The sequence below is a fragment of the Ceratotherium simum genome, chromosome 21, assembly GCF_057802395.1.
Source record: "Ceratotherium simum simum isolate JZ-2026a chromosome 21, ASM5780239v1, whole genome shotgun sequence".
NCBI classification, from domain to species: domain Eukaryota; kingdom Metazoa; phylum Chordata; class Mammalia; order Perissodactyla; family Rhinocerotidae; genus Ceratotherium; species Ceratotherium simum.
The window spans coordinates 26,843,579-26,868,433 of NC_141920.1; the positions used below are offsets into that span (position 1 = coordinate 26,843,579).

General features: G+C 49.5%; 1 protein-coding gene across 2 annotated transcripts in view; it reads right to left on the reverse strand.

Moving 5' to 3' along the window:
* The window catches only part of DNMT3B (DNA methyltransferase 3 beta), a 39,476-nt gene extending 25,450 nt beyond the window's left edge, over positions 1-14,026 (reverse strand). The window contains exon 1 of one of the 2 annotated variants that reach the window (XM_087445421.1): positions 13,804-14,026. The gene's annotated coding sequence lies outside the window, so the exon portion shown is untranslated. The remainder of the gene's footprint in view (positions 1-13,803) is intronic. The other variant, XM_087445422.1, reaches the window with a different exon arrangement.
* Positions 14,027-24,855: the final 10,829 nt, after the last annotated feature.

A 24,855-nucleotide genomic window follows, 5' to 3' on the forward strand; every position in this document is an offset into this window, starting at 1 on the left:
CAAGCCCCGCCCCACCCCAACCTCCAGGGCCCATTGGTCTGCTGGCCTGTCGCTCACTCCCCTCCTCCCTCACCAGCTGGGGCTCAGAGTCCCAAGTTTCCAAGAAGGGAAGGGATGAAGGCGGCACAGGCAAGGATGGGGCAGTTAACAAGAGGCATGCTCCTGGTCTGCTCCAGCCTCATCCTACCTCTGGGCCTTTGTCTCCCCACTGCTGCCCCTCCTGGTAACTGCATCATCACTAGGCTATTGGGCTAAGACCAGTTCAGGCCACTGATGGGTTGGAGGGTTGTGGGAGCTTTGACCTGGCCCACTGCCTGCAACATTTGCTGGCTGCAAGAACATCCACCTTTCTCTCATTTATTCCTAACGTGATTGTGGGCCCATTTTATAGAAAAGGAAAACTGACAGACTAGGTAAGTCTCCAAGGTCATAAATCACATCAAAGAGTTGAAGCCAAGGCCAAAATAGAGCCTAGATACAAGGGAAGGCCCCCAGACTCCCATTCCTTAAGTTTCCCCCAAACAGCTCCAAAGGTTACTTGGAGCCACACCCTCCTTGGAACACTGCTTGGGAAAAGCTTCCCCAGCCAATGGCTGCCTATGGGCACTGAGCACTCCCTGCCCCTATACCGCATCTCAGGGACTCACCACCCTAGCCTCCCAGGGTACCTTCTAGAAGCAGCACCTAAGCTATCGGGCTGGGGGCTGCAGTGGTTTGGCAGGCACCACGTCCACCAGGGGGCGCTATGGGGCTCAGTCTGAACAGGCCTGCAGCGCCCCCAGGCGGATTTGCAATGTTGCGTCTGGTCCCAGTTCCATCCTCTGTGCCTGTCCACCGCCCCAAGAGTGGGCGCTGGGCAACTAGACCTCTGCTGTTCCCCATATGGCCCAGGGACCAGCACCCTTGGAATCACCTGGAAGCTGGCTAGAATTGCAGAATCTCAGGCACCATCCCAGACCTACGAATCAGGATCGACATTTTCACAAGATCCTTGGATGATTAATATGCAAGTAAGGGGCTGGCCTGGTGGCGTAGGGGCTGGCCTGGTGGCGTAGGGGCTGGCCTGGTGGCGTAGCCGTTAAATCCGCATGTTCTGTTAAGTCCACATGTTCTGCTTCCGCGGTCTGAGGTTTGCCTGGTTCTGATCCTGGGGGCGCACGTACTCACCGCTCATCAAGCGGTGCTGAGGCAGCGTCCCATACAGAAAAGCTACAACTCTACAACTATGATACACAACTATGTACTGGGGCTTTGGGGAAAAAAAAAGGAAGATTGGCAACAGATGTTAGCGCAGGGCCAATCTTCCTCAAAAACCATATATATATATATGTATATATGTATATATACCCATGCAAGAGAAAGAATCTGTTCTGTTATTAATGTACAGTCTCACACATAGCACAATGTGGCATTAACTACTCCATGTGGTCCATGGTCTGCGGGTTCAGCTTCTGGTCTGTTTTCTCTCAACGCGTGCTAAGGAATCTCACCAGCCCCAGGGAGAGGTGGGAATGCCTGATCCAGTCTTGTCTGCTGCTTCTCAGCCTGAAGCTCTGACCCAAAGAACAGGCTGGCTGACCTATGGCCAGTTCCTCTGAGGCCAAGGGGCCAGAATCCCAGAAAACTTGGAAAGTGGTTCAAAGTAATAATTAATTTCCAGGGTTTCGCCTCAGGCCAAACCAGTGAACTAAGTAACCTGGGTGGCCTGGCACTGGGTAGGAGGCGGGGCCACAGGGTTCAAGACACCAGGTGCGTCCACGGGGAGAAGGGGCAGACAAGGCTTCTAGTCAGGACCAGGCAGCAGGTCAGAAACTCAAATCAAGGGGCATGACTTCCCTCTCATCGGGGCTCAGGGTTCCCTTAGACAGCCCCTAACTGGGTCACTAAGGAGCCTCCCTCATAGACAGGCCCAGGTAGAGCCTGCGGCCCAGACAATCATTAACCACCTCGGGCCTTCCCCCAGAGCCTCAGCAGTGCCAACGTCTCTGCCAGAGTGCCGGATGGACATGTCAGCAAACTACCTTCCCAAAGCCAGATCTCCACATTCAGGAGAAATCTCCTGCCCCTAGAACCAGACCCATGCGCATTGGAGGAAGATTCAGGGAAGGAAACCTACCAGCTGTGTCACCAGCTACCCGGGTGCCCTTGGGTGAGCTAGGCAGGTCAATTACTTCTCCTCCCAGGTGCATAATTCAATATGTGACTCCATAAAAGATTGCTTCTCTGTAGTTTTCATCACCCTGGGGTTGCGATGACCTTAACTAACCTTACTGCCTCACTGCCATGACACACACTGGCATCCAGCACCTGCACCCACGACTGAAATATGCCCAGCTCAGTTCCTCTCCGCCATGCACATTCTACACACAGACCAAGCAAATCTAGCCTCCAGGTGTGTTGCTGCTGTTCCCTCTCCCTGGAAGCTCTCCCCATGTCCCTACCACATGCCTCCTTATTAGTCAGACTTCAAAACCCACAGCTCAAAATCCAGGAAGTCTTCTCCCAGAGGCCTCTGCTCCAGAAAGTAATAATCCGGCCCTTCCCGTGTAGATGTACAAATCCTCTCACCTGATAATAGTCATTTTTTCAGTGTCTACTGGTATATACCAGGCACTCTTCTGAGCTTTGCCTGTATTAATTCATTTAATCCTTAAATATGGTATGTACTATTATCCCTATGTTACAGACTAGCAAACTGAGGCAGAGGTAGGTTAAGCACCATAATACGTGCTTGACCATGTGTTCTGAAGGGCTCACATCAAATCCAGGCAAGTTAAATAAGAAAACAAAAATTTAACTACATGCTATTGGCAACAAGCAGAAATTAGCATCAGGGACTGGTGTGTAATGATCGATACAAATCTCACCTCTTCCAACATCTCAGTTTGGCTTCTAGTGATTCAAGATTGGCAGTTCCCAGATAATGTGGCCTCCAACACAAGCCAACTGTTTTATCTAATGTGATGATTCCAGCGCTGGAGGATAAATGGCTGCCTTACCTCCCTGAAAGAGGTAGCACTTTCCTAAGGGATTGTTCCAGAGGGGCTGACATACTAGCTTTAGAACTGTGCCTTGCCACTCTGCTGTTCTAACAGTCCCCAGGTGCCTACTGCAAGCTAAAGGCAGTACAAACATCTTAGCCCCCACCCCATCCCAAGGCAGGTCCTGTTATCAACCTGCTCAAGAGGCTCAGATAAATTAAGTCACCCAACTACATGACAGCATCAAGACTCCCACTCAGGCAGTCCGGGGCACGTGCCTGTATGTGCTGTGCCTGAGACAAGGCAGAGGAGAATTATAAAGTTATGAACAATGCATCACCCATCCCAGGGACTTCGGGAGCATGATGGCTGAGGGACATGATACTCCAGCTGAGTGTGTACCTTCACAGGAGATGGAGGTCCAACCTCATGATGCGGGGCGAACTTTGACCCTTTCCCAGAGGCTGGGGCCCGGCACATGACTTGGGGGTGGGAAGCAGTGCGGGGTGGGCTCACCCACAAGGTTCTCCCTGCAAGGCCCTGCCTCATTAGTGCAGGGTGCTTGTGTCCTGACTGAACCAGGTCAGACGTGTCCAAATGCAATGTGGCAGACAGAAGGGTGGGGGGCACCCCCAATTAGACTCAGGGAGGATGCCCAGGGGCATCCCCCCAACCCAACTATAAAGCTGAAAAGTGAAGTCACTCCCTTCCTCCAGCCTGGCACCAGCAGCAGAGCTATTTCACAGCATCTTGTAAACGTTAATTGCATTAATTAAACTCACAATGCAGGAAGGGGGGATGTGGGCACGATGGGGAAGTGAGTGGAAGGGCGGGTCAGTCCCCCAGGGCTTAGAGATTTGTTGAAGTAAAAAGGGAGAGGTTGAAAGATATTCCTACCTCCCCTATTTTAAAAACTCCCTTCTTCTCCACAGCCTGTGGGAGGGAAATTGAGACCCCTGAATCCTCACATTCAACTACTCCAGTCTTAGCAGTTCTCACTGTCCAAGATTCCAAAATAGCTGAAATGGAGCAATTACTATGTACTTCACAAAAACACAGAGCAACTCTTACAAAGCCCCATTTTGCAGATGAGTAAACGGAAGCTCAGAGGAAGCAGATCAGCAGATCCCTTGCCCAAGCACACACAGCAACTAAGTTACGGAGATTTAGGCCTAATCCAGGAGACAGATCTTAAAGACATCTTAAAAACAATGTGCTAAGTATAGTTATAAAAGTTAAGTCCAAGGAGGGACACCTCGCCCAGGTGAGTGGAGAGGAGGCAGTGGGGATAGCGGGGACACAAAGGCAAGGGGGCTGGAAATAGGGCACCCAGCTGACTGGTGGCAAAGCCCAAGGTCCCAGTTCAGTGCCTTTGCCTGAAAAGGAATCTCCACTAAATTCCAGACAAGATCAGATTCATAGGAAAGCAGGGGGAAAAAAGTCCTCAAACGTTTTTCACAAACCCTAGTTTTATCATCTGAGAAATGAAGTGACCTCACCTAATTCCCTGAGTGTTTTTAGTCCTTACGAGCCCAAAGTAGAAGACAAAACCCTGAGACCTGGATTCTCAGGTGTATGCTCGTGTGCCATTCTGCCAGACTCCCCAGCTCTGCCTCACAAACAAAGCATCTCTTCACCCTCAATGGATGATTTAGAAGGTGTTTGGAGAATTGCTCAGTGCAATTCTGTCTGTCAACCACTGTCATCATGTAGTAAAAGCTGGGCCTTGGCATATTTAATAGAATTATCAAAAGAATTGATCTGGGGCCAGCCCGGTGGCGTAGCGGTTAAGTTCGCGCGCTCTGCTTTGGTGGCCCAGGGTCCGCAGGTTCGGATCCTGGGCGCGGATCTATGCACCGCTTATCAAGCCATGCTGTGGCAGGCGTCCCACATATAAAGTAGAGGAAGATGGGCACAGATGTTAGCCCAGGCCAATCTTCCTCAGCAAAAAAGAGGAGGATTGGCAATAGATATAATTCATAGAAAAAAAAACCTAGGAACATACAGAAAGATCTGAAACGATATGGCAACTTAAACTGGAGTTTAGAGTCAAACTTTTTACCCTATATAAACAAAATGCAAACAACCAACTGCCTTCCCCTACAATTTGGGAAACCCTTGGAAATATGTGCAAAAGTGGGGAGGGAAGCCAATGGTAACTCAGAGAATGATGGGTGGGGCAGCACTAAGGATCAGAGGATTCTGGGAGCTGACATGCCCCCTCCTGTGGCATGTGACCCTTGGCAAAACCAGAGCCAAAGAACCCTCTGCCCTCTAAGGGGTAAGGGAAGAAAGGAAACCAATATTCTCAAAATGGATCACTTCAGCTCTGCCCCTTCACATTAGGCTGCATCTGTTGCTACAGCCAATGCCTTAAATCTCAACCCATCCACATACGGATGTAGTGGGGATATTGATTCAGCCTTTAAGATGGCAATCTGACAGTGTGATCGAAAATGTCAAGTGTCCATATCTTGGGGCCAGCCCTGTGGCATAGTGGTTAAGTGCGCGCGCTCCGCTGCTGGCAGCCCGGGTTCGGATCCCGGACGCTCACTGACACACCGCTTGTCAGGCCATGCTGTGGCAGTGTCCCACATAAAGTGGAGGAAGATGAGCACAGATGTTAGCAGAGGGCCAGTCTTCCTCAGCAAAAAGAGGGGGATTGGCATGGATGTTAGCTCAGGGCTAATCTTCCTCATGAAAAAAAAAAAGTGTCCATTTATCTTGTTACAGGATTCTACTGGTCTATGTGTGGCAGTAGTCTTGGTGAGTTCACCAAGTCCTGTGCGTAAGGATGGTCACCTCTGTCCTGTTTGTCATAGTAAAGCTGCAAACGGGCCAGCCCAGTGGTGTAGCGGTTAAGTTCGAGTGCTCTGCTTTGGCAGCTGGGGGTTCAGCGGTTTGGATCCCAGGCAGGATCCCTCATAGAGCAACTAGGATGTACAACTATGACATACAACTATCTACTGGGGCTTGGGGGAGAAAAAAGGAAAAAAAGGAAGAAGATTGGCAACAGGTGTTAGCTCAGGGGGATCTTCCTCAAAAAAAAAAAAAAGCTGCAAACAAATGACCATCAATAGCAGACTGGCTAAATTACAGGCAGCTATACTAGGGAATACTACTAGAGGCAAAGAATGAGGTGACTATTGTTAGACAAGGCCATGTCAAGTGGAAGAAAAGTCTGCATAACAATACAATTCCCTTTGTTAATGTTAGCATAGGCATTAAGCCATGGTCCTTCAGCTTTTTTTCTCTAACTAAAATGTCAGGTCTCTTAGGTAGGCAGCTTATGGGGGAACTGACCACCATATGCCCGTGTTTCTTTTTCTTATCGGAAAGCACTTTTAAAACACCACTGTCCCAGAAACATTTCTTCCTTTGAAACTGGCCATTCTTTAGCCAATGTCAAGTTATCTGTATATGGTGTGAGGTAGGGATCTCCTTCCCTATAAGGAAAGCCAGACACCTATCACGTCCCAACTCCATCTCTTTTATCAAGTTCCCCTATATACGTGGGATGTTTCTGGGCTCACTTTTCTTTTTGGTATTTCCCTCTTGCCACCCCTTTTCATCATCACAGCTCTATAATAAGTGCTCACATCTGCCAGGGCCAGTCTGCCAACCATACTGAAGTTTCATCAATTTCTCTTTAAAGGTCTTGAACATCCCTTAGTTGTGTTTTCTCATTTCTAGTTCCCTCTCCTGGCCCCTAGATTTCTTTTCTATGCATGCAAATAAATTTAGACAGCATTCCTAGTTTCAACACAGGAGGACCTACAGATTATCTCCACCCTAAGTAGAAAATAAGACCTTGTGTATTACTTATTTTAAAAAAGGGTGGGAGGCGGCCCCATGGCGCAAGCAGTTAAGTGCGCGCACTCCGCTGCAGCGGCCCAGGCTTCGCCAGTTCAGATCCCAGGTGCACACTGATGCACCGCTTGTCAAGCCATGCTGTGGCAGCGTCCCATATGAAGTGGAGGAAGATGAGCACGGATGTTAGCCCAGGGCCAGTCTTCCTCAGCAAAAAGGAGGATTGGCAGATGTTAGCTCAGGGCCGATCTTCCTCAAAAAAAAAAAAAATTAAAAAAAATTTTTACAATATAAAAAAAAAAACTAGGTGGTGAGGGGTGTGGGAAGTGGGTAAAAGTGGTCAAAAGATGCAAGCTTCTAGTCATAAGATAAATAAGTCCTGGGGAGGTAATGAACAGCACCGTGACTATAGTTAACAATGCTGTCTTGTGTATTTGAAAGTTGCTAAGAGAGTAGATCTTCAAAGTTCTCATCACAAGAAAAAAAACTTGTAACTATGTGAGGTTAAAATAAAGGTAATTGCATACTGAAACTGGCTTTCAAAAGCCCATGATATCTCACATAAACCACTTTTTAAAGAACCAGCCAGTTACCTGGTAGGGGTTTGGGCCTGCCCCTCATCACAATGGTGAAGCGGGCTTGCAGACAGAGCAGCTGGCACAGGGAAGTTCTCCAGAGCACCGTAACCCAGCACATCTGTGCCTCCTGCCAGTTCTGTGGGGCCAAGCCAGGTGGAGGCAAAGGTCTCAAAGAAATTTCACAGCATTTCAATCCAGACTCCGCTCCTTGAAAGCTATGTGGCCTTAGGTAACGGTGACAATCATATTTAATACTGAGCAGTTACTCTGTACTGTGCTTAGCTCAACACATAACATCCTAGGACAGATCAGGACACAGCAAAGGCCACTCGCATCATTCAGAGGGGAGTTCCCGGTATGCCTCAGGAACCACGCTCAGCACTGAGAATCAAAGGCAGAAAAAGGCCACACAGCCCCTGTCCTCATGGAGCTGCCAGCCAGGGGTAAATAACAGAGGGTGTTAGAGAAAGCTGGGAGTCAGCTGAATCAATAACAAGGCTGGTTCACCCCAAAACCTGCACTGCTCTGACACTAGATACCCTCTTAACAAGAGCTCAAGAGTTCAAGATTTGGCCCACACATCTATGCACATTTGCTCAGAATTTTCCAGATTCTATCATCCAGTTGTACACTGCCTCCCATGTAACCCCTGACAACCCAGAAAATATCTGCCAACAGCACCTGACTGTTCAGGCATCTAGCCTAGTTACACCCCATTTCTGACATGTCCCAGGGGAGCCAGTTTCCTCCTGCTCACCCTCAGTGTCTCCTCTGGGTTCCAGTGCTGCTGCTCCGTGACACTCAGGCAGAGCAAGGCCTGCTTTTGCTGCTTTAGTCAAGTCATGCAGCACACATACACGGAGCCAGGAGGCCAGGGGCCCAGCACTGTGCTGGCTGCTGGGAACACAGACCAAGAAGGCGTCATCCCTTCTCCAGGAGCTGAATTCACTGGAACCCAGTGAATTCTGGGTTCCAGCCCCAGCTGTGGCCCAACATGTCCACTTGCAACAGGAAGCAAATGCAACTGGAAAACAAACGCTGCTTAGGAAGAGGCCCAATTAACCTCAGAAGGTGGGGCGGCAGGGAAGGGTGGAAAGGAAAGTTAGGTACCCCCTCAGGTCCCCTTCCTTAGCCCGTTCTTGTGGCAACCACTCGTCCTCCACCCAGGCTGCAACACGGGAGACCCGAGTGAGGAGAGCGATTGATGCCAGACTGAGAACTCTCCAGCACCCTTTCCCAGCAGCCAGGTCTGTACCTCCCAGGGAGGGCACTGGAAGACTCCTCTGCTCTGAGGAATCAGACAGACCCAACAGCAGAGAACTTCCTTCAGATTTTGGGAGACCCAAAGACAAGTTCCAATCACTGTCCCACAAGGAAACCCTCCAGTTTTCAAATCCCACAATTTTGGTCCCTCTAAAATGTGGAGATAAAGTTCAAAACTTAAATATTAAAATGAAAACAATGGGGCCAGCCCCATGGCTTAGCGGTTAAGTGCACGCGCTCCGCTACTGGCAGCCCGGGTTCAGATCCCCGGCGTGCACCTACGCACCGCTTCTCTGGCCACGTTGAGGCCACATCCCACATACAGCAACTAGAAGGATGTGCAACTATGACATACAACTATCTACTGGGGCTTTGCGGAAAAAAAAAAAGGAGGAGGATTGGCAGTAGATGTTAGCTCAGAGCCGGTCTTCCTCAGCAAAAAGAGGAGGATTAACATGATTGTTAGCTCAGGGCTGATCTTCTTCACAAAAAATAAATAAATAAAAAATAAAAAAATAATAAAATAAAATGAAAACAGTAAAAAAAAAAAACTGAGAAATAAATATTGGAGGGAGCACTAAACACTAGAATTAATCTTCTCAGAGAAATAAAGATGTATCCAAAAACAAGATGAGGACACCACTACAAATGGAATTTGTAGGACGACAACTCTTCAAAACACGGAAGACAAAAGTTCAAATACGGAGTTGGAAGGGGAGGACATTGCCCAAGAAAGCAGAACACAAGGACGAGCGGTCAAAGAAAACTCCACCAGGCCAGGAGACTCAACGTCTGATTTATTAATAAGAGTTGTAGAATAAGAGCAGAAAGAAACAACGGAGGTGATGATCTGAGGAAATTTATTCCCTCCATCTTAGGATAGGAGCCCCCAACCATGCTGGGCCCTCCTCCCCCTGTACCCCCCTCCCACACACCTGGTCAGCATCAACCTGTCCCAAAGAGGAAATTGACTGGTTAAGAACCTTTTCCCACTGACAACTGTTTTTCTCCCCCATCCATCAACTCAGTCATTTTGGAAATGCACTTCTAATTTCCTTCTCAGAATCTTTCAATAGCTACTGCTCTCCCACAAATTTCAAAGACTGTAAAAGACCCTTTTCTGGAAAATTTAAGTTTGATCCTCGAGTTGCAAAACTGAAGAAGCAGAGAGAGAAAGGTGGAGGTGAGGAAGGCAGGAGTCTGCACTGGGGCCAAGGCCATAGATGGCAGTTTTAATGAATGAAATCTCCTCAGATGAAGTGACCTAGGCAGCCTGGTCAGGCAAGCTGGCGGGAGAACAAGAGCCAAAGCCAATGGTTGCAGATTCCACAGAATCTCTTCCCACTGCTCCCCAAAACTGTCCTCCATCTGCTTGGAAAGCCAGCCCCCACGGTGACTGCAGGGCCCTCGGGAGACTTCACCAATTCAGCTCTCTCCACTTTCCTTGGGTTCTGGTCCCTTCATTTAGAAAGGGCTGCTGATCCTATCTACATTTTTCTCCATTTCTAGAAGAAATTGAGAGGCCCCAAAAAGAAAGCGAAACATAGATTACCTGGGGATTGTGAAATTATAGGTAACAACTCATTTCTTGGCATTGAAGACGGTAAACTTGATTTTCATTTGCCTCAAACACAGTGAATGAAATTTTCCAATTCCTTACACAAAACAGGTCCTCCTCCTTTGCTTATTCCCTGGAAAACTCAGGAATGCTCACAGGGATTGCATTCCTCTCAGGAAGTAAATAACCACTTGCCAATAGTTGAATGTTTACTATCTAACACACAACAGTTTGTTGAATCCTCAGTATGAGCATTTTTTAATCTATAGGAACTCAACTGATTTAAACTTCAACATCCCCTAGAATTGGCCAATAGTGCATCCCTATTTTACAGATGGAGAAACTGAGGCCCAGGCTACCAGCTTATAAATGGAGTGAATAGGAATCTAAGTCCAGATTTGATTCCAAAGCCCAGGCCTCTTTAGTCTATTGCCTCAGGCAAATAACACGACCAAACAGGGAACAGGCTTTTTACAATATTTAGGGCCCCCACCTAAATTGTTTTGTGAATGAGCGATTAAGGCTTGCTAAGCTAAAAGGCCCCTGGATTCCATTTGCTCCTCCTAGCAACTCTACTGGCTGGGTGTGTACTTGTAGCCACTTCACAGATGGGAACAAGAATCTGAAGAAAGGCAATCCACCACAGTGGCCCTATGCACAGCCACCTCTGCATTTAACAGGCCACTGCCTACAGCCACAGCCAGAAACATCCGAACACTTGCACCAGGCTCTCTCCCTTCTGGAGGGACAAACCCCGTCCCAGGAGAGTGGCAGATGTGAATGTGTTCTCAAAAGCGCTAACCACCGAGATGCAGAAGTGACTGGATCTCCCAGAGCCTCAGTTCCATCAGCCTTAGAAGGGGCCAGGGAGAAAGTCAGCCCCCACAAGAAGGGAGACAAGTCCGCCCACCACTTCACAAGGAGGGTGCTCTGCACATGGAATGAGGAATTCTGCACTCCAGCCCTGGCCACCGAGGAACCAAAAATCTCCTTGAATTCATGATTTTAAAAAACTCAGCACAAGCGTGTGCCTGAGCTGAGGTCCTGTAGCCATCAACGGCTGGGGGGTGGGGGCACATGCCATGGTGGAGGACCCAGTTCGAGTTTCCGATTTAGCAAGGACCATCTCAGATGAAATTGGAAAAGGTGTCTGAGCCTGGAGGTGGGACACTGGCATGAAAGCAGGTCTGAGACAAAGGAATCAATCCCAAGGTAATTTTTCCCGGAAGGAGAATTTTCCCAAACCCCCCATCCCCATCAAAAGGGGATCCCTGGGGCTGCAACAAGGAGGGGCTACAGGCACCTCTGGGTCATAGGCCCCACGTGGCTAGAGGAAGGGAATGAGAAGCAGCCTCCCCCACCCCGCCTCCCTTGCTCCTCCCCTTAGCCCCCTGCAGCTCCCAGATAGTCTCCTCCCCTCCTTCCAACATTTGCAAGGGGTAGGGGGTATGCCTATGGCTTTAAGAGACAGGATGTAGCCAGCCCCAGCCCTGGCGCCTTTGTGCCAGCTGCCTCCACTCCAAGGAAGAAAGGTAAAGATCTCACCCAGCTCAGCAATTATGCCTTCAAGGTAGGCCCCAAGCTTGGGGGGAGGGGGTGCAGTAAACATGGCCCCAACCCATAAAACAAAACCCTGGCTCCTTTAAAAAAGGAACAAAGGCACTCCTTCCTGCCAACTCCCAAATCGAGGACAATGATTTGGAAAAGCTCTCATAGCTGAGAAAGGAACAGAGTACCTTGGTGGAGGAAGGCAGGAATGGAGGGGCCAGCAGAGGTGCCTCCCTTCATCCTCAAGTCTCATTAATGGCAACACTAAAAAAGGGGGCTATTGGTTCATTAATAGAGTCAACAGTCACCACCTGCTATCCAAGCACTAACCCACTGAGTCCTTACCCGAGCCAGCGTGGTAGGGGCTATCACACCCATCAAACATGCCAGGAGCATCGAGGGTTAGAGGTCAAATCAAGAAAACTGGCTTCATTCTCACACAACCTGGGGCTATTGGGATTGTTCCTACTTCACAGATGTAATAACAGAGGCACGGGGCGGGGGGCGCGGAATGGACTTGCTAGGACAGATTTAAACACGCCATAGACCTATGCATCCCCTTAAAGAGGGCAGCTTGCTTAGTCCACATGCTAGATAATGATGCCAGGCGTAGCAGGCTTTTATTGAGCGATTACTGTATGCCACCCTATAAATGAGGTACCACCATCTCAACTCTGGAACAATCAAGTCTGCACCTGGGGATTCAACGGCTGGAGCACAAGAAGCCTCAGCAGGCCTGTGGAGGAGGGCAGAAGCAGGTCGGTGTCCTGGGCTCTCTAAGTGAGGGCCCCTCAGGGATCTGCCTCCCAGACAATCGCCACCAGTCTGCCAAAACCCCCAGCATCCAGAAATCAGGAGGCAGTTCAAAGTTCATACTCTGTCCTTAATTCCCTTTAATTTATATACATCTCAGCTTGGGGGAGATGGGGCAGCCCAAGGGCCCAGCCAGTAAGTCTCTCAGCCTAGGGGATAACGCAAGGAGGCAGGCTGGAAACACAAGCCTGGGGCTGGGCCCAGAACTCCTGCAGCCCTGCCGCCACAGGTGAGTGACTCCAGCAGGAAAACCCAGGCCAAGAACACTCTGTGTTACTAACTTGCTAAATCCGCCTGCTGTCTTTCCCGGCTTCCACGTTCTCCTCTGTGAAGTGGGACTCAACAGCCACTCTCCCCACCCAATCAAACGGGCACGGAAGCCTGTCTCTAGGAGCTAGGAGGTGGTGATAGAGGTTTAGAGGCCTCAGTTTGCGAGTTTGCGAAGTGGGACCAGCCACACCCGGAAGAGAGGAAAAATAGAAAGTGAGCCCCCAGGGCAGGCAGCGTGGCCGGGACAGGGAGGCGCCGCCCCGGGCCGGCTCCAGCCCGGCCAGGTGTGCACGGGGAGCGCTAAGCCCCTCCCAAAGGTGTCTCGGCGGCCCCGCTACGCCTCGCCCTCGCTGGCTCATCTAGGGAGGACCCCGGGAGCCCGCCCCTCTGGCACACGCCCCCGACACGCGCGCACACCCCGGCCCACCTGCTTGCCCGCACCCACACCCACTACTTCTCTATCCCTGGGAGGGAAAAAAAACGGTCCCTCGCCTGAACCCCCAGGTCCAAGTCAGAAGGGACGGACGCCCACCTCCGAGGCAGAATTCTCTCCTCTATCACTGCCCCTCCCAAAGGAGGCTCCCTCTCAAGCCGAGGCCAGGTAAGGATACCCACTCCCCACGACCTCCTCCACTTCTCCAGAGGGACACCTCCTCCCCTCGACTCTCGACTCCAGGAAGCCGCCCCCGTCCCCCTCCCTGGGGACGAACCTCTCCCTCCTAGGAACCCTACAGCAAGGGTATCTCTGTAAGACACAACCCCCCGCCCCCCATTTTATCCTTCCTGCCCAATTCCCCCAAGTAGGCTCGGGAGACCTCCCCTCCCTAGCATGCCTGGTCTCCAGCCGGATGGGAGCCGCCTCCCCAAGAGGTCCCCCGACTGGGTCCCCCCTTGCGGTCCCAGGACCCCCCGCTGTCCCCTCCCCCACCAGCCCCCGGAGCCCCCGGACGGGCGAGCCTCCGCGGGGCCACGGGGCGCTCACCTGCCGAGAGCCCGGCTCCGGCGCGGCTCCGCGGTCGAGCCGCGGGTCCGGACAGGCTGGCGGGAGGCCGGCGGGCGGCCGCGCAGGGCGCTCGGCTCGCGAATCTCCGGCGCCGATCGCCGCGCTACGTTTACTTGGGCCACTTAACCCCGGCGCTGCCGGCCGGGCGCGGCCGCCCGCCCGCCTGCCTGCCAGCGGGCCGGTGGCGTCCGTCGGGGGGCGCTCGGGGCGTCCGCGCGGGCTGCGGCCGCGGGCCGGGGGGCGGCTGCTGCGAGGAAGCGGCGCAGGTCGGACCCGGCAGCGGGAGTGGGTGGGGAGGGGGCGGTGCCGAGTCCCCTTGTAACCCCGGCCCGCCGCTCGCCCCGCCCCCGCCCGGGGGCGCCCCCTCCGCAGCCACTCAGAGCCCGGCCCCGGGCGTGGGGGGGGCGGGAGGAGGGGACGAGGGAAATTTGAAATCACTCGGAGCCTCCCCTCGGCCCCTCCTCCTCAGGCGCCGCCTCCTGTGCCCCCACCTCCCACCCTAGCCTGTTAAATCACCCACCCTGATAACAAGCCCTTTTGGGGAGTTTGCAGACATCCCCCAATACTCGAGACTCCTCCTGGAGCCTCTGGGGCCCCTTTTTCCCGTCCCCCACCCCGACCACGGATACATACCCGCAGGTCTGGATGCGGGGGCCCAGAGAGGGAAGCGCCCCCACTGGAGTCACACAGCGGCCTGGTCTCCCCTTCACCCTCACCTCCAGCCGCAGTGCCACCTGGGCGCTGCGTGTCCCCGCCAGCCAGCCACCCGCTCTGGACCCTCGGACTAGTCAGTCCTTCCTCCCACCGTGCTCGGCCTTTGTCAGCCATCTTGAGGGGAGGGGAGAGGAGAGCGGGTAGTGAAGGCGGTCAGGTCCAGGCTGCCTGGGTTCTCGGGCCCTGCCGGCATTGCCCAGCGGAAAGAGAAGCCCCACTCTGTTAGCAGGTCTCAGTTGCCTCTGCCCTTAAAGGGGCATTGAACTATTGGAAAACAGCACTTCCTAATATTTCTCGTACCTGGTATTTATAGTTATATATTTGCTTACCTGCTTATTGTCTCCACACATTAGACTGCGGGCAGGGTCTCTGTGTCTTGGCACACAGTAGATGCTCAATTAATATGTGTTGAATGAATGAATGAGCATATGATTGATGACATGGTGGCCTACAAGGCCCTATACAAGCTGGCTCCTGGATGCCTTTCTAGGCTTCTCTTCCCCTCTCCCCTCCCTCCTTTCACTCTAACCTTCTTACCTCTTTGCTGTTCCTCAGACACAGCAAGTGTGTCCCCACAATAGAGCCTTTGCTCTCACTGTTCCCTCCACTTGGAAGTTCTTGGCCCATATCTCTGCATGGCCAGCTTCTCACCATTCAGTTCTCTCTCAAAAAGTCACCTCCTGGAGAGGCTTTTCCTGACCACCTCACCTGAACAGTCTCCGCTCTCCATCACTCCTGTCCTATTCTCATTCTCTTTGTAGCACTTACAGCTGTTTGAATAGGTTTTGCATACTTCCTTGTTTGCATCTTTTTCTTGTTTTTTTCTTGTTCTTGTTACACACACACACACACACACACAAACTATAAACTGTACTCATGAGGGCAGAAACCATGTCTGTCTGTCTTATTCTAAGCTGTATTTCCAGTGCCTACAGGAGGAATTCAATACAAGTTTGTTGAATGAATGAATGAGCACAGGTTTCCAGCCTCCTGGGTAAAACCACAGCTTTCTCCCTTCATCTCTTACCAGGTATTTGCAAATAAGTAAATGGCAATTTCTCTAGAAGCTGCAAAAGTTTCTAAACTTACTGCATCTTGTTCTCCCTAGGAGCCCAGGGAGAGACTAAGGAGATACAAGAGTGAAATGGGCTCAGCACCCTGCCTGGCAACCAGGAGGGCCTCGTGTGAATGAGCAGCAGGAACTCCTTGGCCTTCTGGTACAAACATCCAGAACTGGGTTCCAGTCAGTTGGTGCAGGAAGAAGAGGATCTCTCAAGCTTGTCCCCACCATCTGGGGTATGTCTTTACTGGAAAGAAAATGTATATGAGCTGGTGGCCTGTGGAGAGGGCTGCTGGGCCTCTGTCTTCTGCCCCTAAGCCAGGACCTGCCACATGGCAGAGGGTGTGGGTACACCACCAGGAATGCCTGCGAGGCCTGGTTAAGATCCCAAAGGGTTGGGTTTTCTGGAACATGGCAGACGTTTCTGGGTACAGCAGACTACCAAAATTCAGGAAGAAACAACAGGATATCAATGAGCATGTGGTCTCAGTCCTGGTCATTTGAAAAGGAAGGTGAATGCCAGGAGAATGGGTGAAAGAAAAATGGCGTGGTATCTCCTGAGGGCACGCAATTTAGCTCGCAAAGTTCATTGGTCAGAGTCACCACCTCATTTGAGCCTCACAGCTTCTCCGGGGGAATCAGGGCAAGAGAATTGGGACCCCAATTCAAATGAGGGGACTGAGACCCAGAGAAGAGAGGGACTTGTGCAAAGTGAGTCAGCCATGCAGCCTGACCTTGACTGAGCACCTGCTATGTGGCAGTCACCTGGCTAGGAATTCAGAGCTTACATGGCAGACGATAAACACAAATAAACAAATAAGAGAATGTCAGGTATGGAGACTTGCTGGGAAGAAGATAAAATGGAGTGATGCAGCCAGGGGCAGAATCGGGCTTGGCATTCAGGAGGGACAGCGAGGAGGCCAGCACGGCCAGAACAGAGGGAGTGAGGAGGGGGGAAATAACAGGGGGCCAGGTCTTGTGGGACCTAGTAAGCCATGGTGGGGACTTTGGATTTTGCCATTTGAGCCATGATCTGACTCAGGTGTTTAAAACAGATCCAAGTAGGAGGTGGATGGGGCAGAGGCTGTTGCCTATCTAGAAGAGTGAGGATGGTGGCCTGGACCACAGTGGGAGCAGAGGAGGTGGAGAGAAGGGCTGGATTGTGGAGGTTGAGTCAGGTGGTGCTGATGACTCTAGGGAGTAAAGGCAAGAATGGCGTCAAGGATGACCCCTGGGATTTTAGCCTGAGCACCTCCGTGAAGAGTGGTGCATGTACCTAAGCGAGGAAGGCTTGCAGAAGGTGGATTTGCAGGGGAGCTGAGCTCAGTGGATCTGCCTTGGCTGTGTGAATGTGGAGTCACACTGTGGCTGGACTGGGCTGGCACCCAGGTCTCTCGACTCTGTCCAGTGCCCCTCTCACTGTCTGGTGGTACAGCATGCCATATACATCTCCCACACCACACCCCCTCCCCCAGTAGGCATTCTCAGAGGGGCTGACCCCATGTCCTAGAGGGGGACTTCTCATCAGACACTGGTTTGAATCCCGCTTCCAAGATCCCATGAATCTGATAAATCTCCTGATTTCTCTGAGCCACAGCAACAGAGAGAAAGAACACTTCACAGGATTGCTGCTGGAATCATTGAATGAATTTAAATGAGAACATTGATCCTGGGTTACCCAGCTGGGCAGACAAGGCTCTGGCCCTCAAAGAAATATTTTTATGAAAAATTTTGCTTTTTTTCACCACACCCCCAAAACTTTGTTTTTTGATGTTTAAAAAAACATATAGTTGTTACTACACACACACACACACACACACACACACACACACACAGAGGCAGTGGAGAGCATGGAAGGTTAGAAAGAAAACTTTTATGTCTGGATTGATTTCAAATCTTCCTCTGGTTGCATACAGGTACAACAGTGTTTACTTAAAAATTGGTTGTAACAGATCACAATCATTATAATCATGATGCTAATCAATGTTTATTAAGGAAACAACAAAAATCCTATGGTTAAAGGTCATTTGTTTCATTATCAAAAAAAAAGAACATAGATAAGAGAATGTCCTTGCTCTTAGGAAATAAACACTGAAGTATTTAGGGGTAAAGAGGCACAAAGTCACCAATTTGTCCTTAAATGGTTCAGAAACAAAAATGCATACATATGGGAGAGGAGAAGTAAAGCAAATTGGGCAAAAGATAAACAAATGGAGAATCTGCTTAAAAAGACATTCAGGAGTTCCTTGTACTAGTCTTACAGCTCTTCTATAGAGATTATACCAAATAAAAAGGTGCCGCCCACAAAAAATTAATGTTAAAAAGAAAAACTAGGTTACCAGAGGGGAAGGGGGGAGGGAGGAGGGTGAAAGGGATAATTAGACACATGTGTGTGGTGATGGATTGTAATTAATATTTGGGTGGTGAACATGAGAACATGATGTAATCCATGCAGAAATAGAAGTATAATGATGTACACCTGAAATTTATACAATGCTCTAAACGAATGTTACCACAATAAACCAAAAAGAAAACTACACGTACATACATACATTCTTGGTGCCCTTGTGCTAATAAATCAACATATTGATGGACTTACACTTATGTTGTGGTTACATATTATATTTGTGTTGAATTATACCATCATCTTTTCTGCTCTTAGAGCAGCTATGGGTTTTTAATAACACGCGAAAGTGCTTAGCCCAGAGCCCAATGCATAATAGGTACTTCATATATGGTAGGTATTTTTATGAGCAAGTGACTTCATCTCACTGTGCCTTAGTCTTTTCATTTGTAAAATGGAGGTAATAATAGTACTTATAGGGTTGTTGTGAGAATTATATGAGTTAATACATGTAAGGCATTTTGAACAGTGTCTGATACGTGGAAAACACCATAAAATGTTAAATTAAAGAAATCTATTGTTATTAGTAATGAAGACATGCTACATGGCTTTGCTGGCTGTCTCAACTCGGGGCAGGTGCGGAGGTGAGCACTCTCCTCCCTGCTCAGCGTCACATAACCCTGTCCCTTGGGTTCCTGGCTCTAAAGCAATCCCAAAGAACCTCTAGGTCTGCAAGCAGATGAGCTCCATGTTACAGTCCAGGGAACCATGGCTCTGCAAGGTGAGGCGGCTCAACTGAGAGCCACAGCTGGTTGGTGGCAGGGCTGGGACTAGACTCCCAGCTCGCTCGACCCCCACTCTTTGTGACCCCCCCACTACCTGTGTGCTATGCTAAGGAGTCTGAGCCTTGGTCATCTTCCCTTTCTAATTGGAATAATAATAATAACAGTGATGCCTACTTCCCGGAGTGACCGCAGGGATTCGCAGAGCCCATGTATGTGAAAGAACCCCATTGTAAAGTACTCAGTCTTAATTGCAGCGTCGTTAGAGGCCACGTTCATTTGCAAAGTGGGTTCTTCACCTTTCATTTTCAACAGGAACACCGAGACTTCTTTCTGCCCCGGTTGACCCATGGATGGAATTCTTTTCTGCTTTTTTAAACCCAAAAATGGGCCACTGAAATATTTGCTCTAAATATACCTGCCTAGACAAGTACACTGAGTCTGGCCAGGTATTATTCATTCGTTGTGATTAAATAAACGCGTTATTAGTAGCTGTCGAGAGAAGACCATGTGCCAGGCACTGGGCTGAGCGTTTTACGTGTGTTGTGCATTGACTCTTCCGGCAGCCTTGTGAAGTAGGAAGGAGTGTTATCTCTATTTTACACATGGGGAAACTGAGGGCCACAGAGGCAGAGTAACTGTCGAAAGTTATACTTCCTTTGGCCAGGAAGTATCCCAAGAGCTAGAATTAAATACCAAGCTGTGGTCTTAACCACTTTACTACCCCAGAAAACGTTTAGCATGGTGCCTGGTAAGTGCTCATTAAATATTAGCTATTGTTAGTATTATTATCACTGAGTAGGAGGCCCTGGCGGGCAGGAGGATGGACCCTAAGTCTCCCTAAGTTTTAGAGCCCATGCTCACTGCACAGCCCCGCTCCCTTTCCTTTGCCTGGGAGGTGAATCTGCCCCATCTTCTGAGCCAGGGAAACTATCCTGAGGCTTTGTTCTCAGTATCTCCCATCTCTTCCTCCTTGCCCTCCTACCAAAAAGAGAAGTGCCCTGGGGTGGGGAAGGGGGTGGGATGGGATGGGATAGGTAGTGGAGTACCCTTCCTCCTCGTCCTGGCACCCCACTCTCTCCATCCCCTGCAAAACCAGCATGGAAGTTGTTTCCTTGTTGCCCTCACTGCAGAGGATGCCTTGGTGGAGGAGGGGTGTGGATATTTATTGAATTTATTGAACTGCATGCGAGGCACTGTGGTGAGGACAGGGGATAAGGCTGGGAATAGAAACAGGCTCAGTCCTGATTCTGCCCTCCTGGAACTTACAATTCAGTGAGGGAAACAGACATTACTTAAATCTATCTCATGAACAATTGTGAGATTATAATTGTGTTAAGTGCTGTAGGAGAAGGACAGGGTATAATAAGAGGAAGCATTAATTAGGTCACAGGGCCTGAGAAAACTTCCCTGAGAAAGTGATGGTCAAGCAGAGATCTAAGGGGACACAGCAGTTAGGCAGGCTGAGGGATGGAAGGAAATGTGTTCTGGGCAGTGGGAGCAGCACTTGCTAAGGTCCTGGGGCACAAAAAGCACAGTCCACAAAAGGAACTGAGGGGAGGCCCATGTGGACCATGCAGAATCTGGTGAAGAAGGCAGGGGCCAGAGCATGCAGACCTTAAGAAATGGAGTCATTGGAGAGTTTTCAGCAGGCAGGTTAGTAACTTGATCAGATATGAATAAAGCATTTTGCACGGTGGCTGACACAATGGTAGCTAATAGAAGGCAAGAAAGCCCTCCCTTCATCCATATCTATGGATATATATCTATAGACAACATTTTATCCCCATTTCTCCAGACATCAAATGAATAAGTTATTTATTATTGTTAGTAGTGGTAGTAATAATAATATTACTCCTAATTTGCCTCTCTTGAGTTGTCCAAGAAGATCATGTTTAAAAGGAATAAGACATGATTAAGAAAACACAGCTTACTGCCCATTGCCCTGAAACACACCCTTCAAGTGGACCTTGTGAGCAGAGGCTCCACCGCAGATTCGAGTCTGTGATTTGTCTTTGTGGCTTGGGGCCCAGGCCTGAACCACGGATTGCTTTCCCCATCCTGAGCCTTAAAACAGACAGCATGCCTTACTCTTTAGGGAATGCCCCATGGCCCCTCCAGATCTGGGGATGATCGTGAGGTAAGGTAACATTTACTGTAATTCATCCACACTTGATAGGTTTCTACTTTTAGGAAGTTATTTGAAAAAGTCTTGCTTCCACCACCTGTTACCTGGGCTGGCAGCCTCACCGGTCTGAGCCTCACTTTCTCCATGTGTAAAATGGGGTCGGGTGAGGGTTCAAAGGGATGACTCACGTCCTTGTGTGTATCCTCAGGCACATCAGCACAGTTCAGCCTAGAGAGCTCCCTGGAGAAATGTCCACTGGGGCGGTGGTGGTGATGGTGACAGAGAAATACAGGTGTACCCACACCTTGTTCACCGTTTACAGGTTCCAGGCCCCAGGGTCTATTCCAGGAGGCCTCTGTCCCTCCTCCAGTCCACCTTCCAAGTTCCAGGGTCCCCACCTGAAGTCCCTGTCTGCTACTCCCAGGCAGATGCCTAGAGAATCCCTTGGATTATAAAGTGTTAGTCCCCCTACCCCACTACCCTCAAGCCTCTGCTTAGAACTCTTGCACAGGTTGCTCCCAGGGCAAAAGCCAAAGTCCTGGAGGTGGGGTTGAGGCCCTGTTCTGTTCTATGTCTATAACATTTTGCCCTTTCCTTGGTCAACCCATGCAGACAAAATGTCCACATCAGCACCTATGACTGTCATTCTTTCGTAAACAACTTCACAGAATTCCACAGTATGAATGAAGCGCAATTTATTTTATTTAACAATTTATCCTGTTAATGGACAGTTAGTTTGTTTACACCTTTTCCCCATTACCATTCTGGCTGCAAAGAACATTCCTCTATGTGCTTCCTCATACGTATATACATTTCTGTTTGTAAAAGTTACTGTTAAATTGTCCAAGATGACTATATAACAATTTATTACTTTTATAACTTACCAACATTAATAAAATGTTGAATAAATGAAAATGTTCACACGTTCAGCAAAGTTGAAAGAATTTACAGCGAACACCCTTATGCCCACCACCGAGATTCTGCCATGAATGCTTTACACATCCATCCAGCCAGCCAGCCAGCCAGCCAGCCATTCATTCATCCATCTTACTTTTCAAAGCATTTCAAAGTCAATTGCAGACATCAGTACACTTCTCTCTAAACATTTCAACATGCATAACACTAACTAGAGTTTAATATTTGTTTACAATGTTTTCGTCTTCAAGGTAAAATTTATAGGGGCCAGCCTAGTGGCAGAGCAGTTAAGTTCATGTGCTCCGCTTCAGCGGCCCGAGGTTCACAGGTTTGGATCCCGGGCTAGGACCGACACACGGCTTATCAAACCATGCTGTGGCAGCGTCCCATATAAAGTAGAGGAATATGGGCAAAGATGTTAGCCTATGGCCAATCTTCCTCAGCAAAAAGAGGAGGATTGGCAACAGATCTTAGCTCAGGGCTAATCTTCCTCACAAAAAAAAAAGGAAAAAAACTTTTATGTACAAAGATATGCACAAATCTTAAGTGTACATTTGCTGAACATTCATACACATATACACATACACACCTTTGTAAATGCTATCAAGATACAGAGCATCACCATCACCCTAGAAAATTCCTTTGTGTCCCTTCCCAGGCAGTCCCTAACCCCACTCCTACAGAGACAATGGGTGTTCTAATTTTTTCCACCATCGATAGCCAGTTCTAGAACATCATAGATTTTTAAACAGAGGGGGGGAAAAGCACTCCCCAAGTACACACACATATTTTTTTCCTTCTTTTATTTTAATAGGAGAAAAACTATCCCACCTCCTCTCCAATGCCTAAAGGAATTTATTTCTTCCTAGCCAGATGAGTTCCATTCCTCCTGTGAGCTCCAATAGGCAGTTAACTTCTCATTCCCTGGGACCTGTATTCAGGCTTTGAGCTTCCTGAGAGCAGGGATCACATCTACCCCACAGGAGATGCTCAATAAACGTTTGTTCCCTTGAAACCCTGACCCATTATTATCTTTCACTCACCTTTAAACAGACCAGCAAGTACCCCTGGACCTTCCTTTATTTTTGGAAACTCAGGCTTGACTCTTGAGAGGGGTAAGACGGTGAAGGAAAGAAAGTCAGCAGCTTGGGGTCCTGGTCTCATTCTCCCATTAACCCACTGAGTGATCTTGGGCAAGTGTCTTCCCCCCTCTGGTCACCTGCTTCCTCCACTGTCAAATGAGGCAGATAGTATAGGGTGGAATGGGGCCAAAAATCTCAAGAGTCATTCTTGACTCTTCTCATGCTTCCACATTAGATCCATCGGCAAATCTGACAGTTCTTCCTTCCTTCTTCCTTTGGGTCAAAGTAGATCCAAAATCTGACACCACCCTTCCGTTGCCGCCCCCTGGTGCAAGCTACTATCTTCCACGCTCTACTAGAGGACTGACTAGCCTCCTTAATAGGCACCCAGCTTCCACCCTGCCCCCTAAGGACTCCTCTTCCAGGGTAGCCAGACGGGTCTTTGCAACACTTAAGTCAGACCATGCCCCATCTCTGTTCAAAGCCTTCACGTGATCCCCATCTCCCTCAGGCCAAAAGCTGAAGTCCTTCCAATGGCCCCCAAGGGCCCCCAAGATCTTGACCCAATGCCACCTTCTACCATCTCCTTGGCTTTTCGTTGAACACACTAAGCACACTTTGACCTCAGGACCTTTGCGGTCACTTGCCCCTCTGCCTGGAATTCTTCCCCCAGGTATTTGCATGGCTTATTGCTCCACTTCCTTCAGGTCTTTGCTCAAATGTCACTTTATTGAAGATGCCTTCTCTCCCTCCCTATTAAAAATAACAAACCTTGGGCCGGCCCCGTGGCTTAGCGGTTAAGTGAGCGCGCTCCACTGCTGGCGACCCGGGTTCGGATCCCGGGCGCTCACCGACGCGCTGCTTCTCCGGCCATGCTGAGGCCGCGTCCCACATACAGCAACTAGAAGGATGTGCAGCTGTGACACACAACTATCTACTGGGGCTTTGGGGGGAAAAATAAATAAATAAAAATCTTTAAAAAAAAAAATAATAAATAAATAAATAAATAAATAAAAATAACAGACCTCTACCTTCCTCCTCCAGTGCTCTCCATCTCCCTTCCACTTACCATCGTCCAATGTGCTATGTATTTACTTACTTACTATTGTCTGTCTGTCTGACTAGAATGTAGGCTCCGTGAGGGACAGCTTATTTATCTGTTTTCACCACTGCTACGTTCTGTTCACTGTGCTCCTAGCATAGAGCCTGGCTCATAGTAGGTGCTCAGTAAATATTTGTGGTGAGTCAGGGACATGGGTCTGGGACTTACCTCCAGCACTTCTTTAAGGCTTTGATTCGTCCCTCAAGAAGAGGCTCCCAACATGTTCCTCATTGTGTCGTTATGAAAAGTTCCATGGTACCTGGAGACGTGTGTTATAGAGCGCTGCCCAGACATCGATGGTGAAGAGGTCCCATGGTTTAGGGCACTGGCTCCTGACACCGGTATGACCTTGGGCAGGTCACTCAAGTTCCCTGGCCCTACTCGTACCTGCTTCAGAAGTTATTGAGGGTTCAACAAGAAGCCACATGGAAAGTGCTTAACACAGTGCTGATATGTAGTAATAATAACAACTGTCATTGTTGTAGAGGGACTGGAAAGAAGGAATCTACTTCCCGGATTTGCTTTGGATCTGGATTCTGCCTCCTCTTTTGCTTGGGATAAACATAGAGGGATGGATCCCCCTTGTCCAGAACTGTCCTTATGTCCTCTGGACAGGCCTTCTCCCTCCAAGCTCCAGGAAGTCCATGTGTACAGCATGGCGATAACCCTGCCTACAGGCTGGGCTTTGGAATGACACGCCCAGGGGTGACATGCCCAAGACCTCAAGCCTTCCCCCTTGATTATGTTCATATGTCCAGGGCCTGGTGACAGTCTGCTTACCTTCCATTCATCTTTCATGTCTACTCACACCTGCCCCCCCATCTCCAAGACGGGTTTACCCCATTGAACCTGCTCACAACCCTCCACTCTCCTTCCTAGCATGTATCCCTTTGTAATGTCTCTG